This window comes from Loa loa, assembly GCF_000183805.2.
Source record: "Loa loa unplaced genomic scaffold supercont3.432, whole genome shotgun sequence".
Lineage (NCBI taxonomy): Eukaryota > Metazoa > Nematoda > Chromadorea > Rhabditida > Onchocercidae > Loa > Loa loa.
Window position 1 is genome coordinate 1 of NW_018108612.1, and position 650 is coordinate 650.

Sequence of the window (650 nt, forward strand, 5' to 3'; positions counted from 1 at the left end):
GGTAACAAAGAAACATTTGGGAGATTATTTTAAACAATATAAATTGGTTAGATGATTTACAATAGGAAATTTTTTTTGATTATATGTTTGTATGGTTGGAGTCTCGCGAATAAAAATTCGCAACACTTGTAACCGACCTATCTGCATTTCGAATTACTGTGTACGACTAGATTTCCGGTACCATCTCTTGAATAGCTCTTGATATTTGTCGTGAAAACGAAACCTCAAATAAATTCATTCACATTGTAAATTAATGCTATTGATACTATGAATCACTCTTAACATGTCTATGTTCGTTAAAATTGTTTCCCACAATTTTTTGTTGTTATCTTACCTAACCAATTTGCATTTTTATGTTTAAACCCTTAATTTCCCATGTCAATCATTCTGTTTAATCTTGTTATAATGCTTCTACCATCTCCGGTGTGTTTTCGATACTTAAATTCTTCATGTAAACCACTCCCATTTCTTAACATATATAATCTCAGTTCCAAATCCGGGGAAAAGGTTTTTTGCTGCTCTCCTCTTCGAGGGTTATCGGCTTCTTCTGCTTATTCTTCGCTTCTACAGACATTGGCGGATTTTTATCAATCTCTTATCACGATAAAGGTTGATATCCCTTACTGTTGCGCATTCACAAGACAAATCGA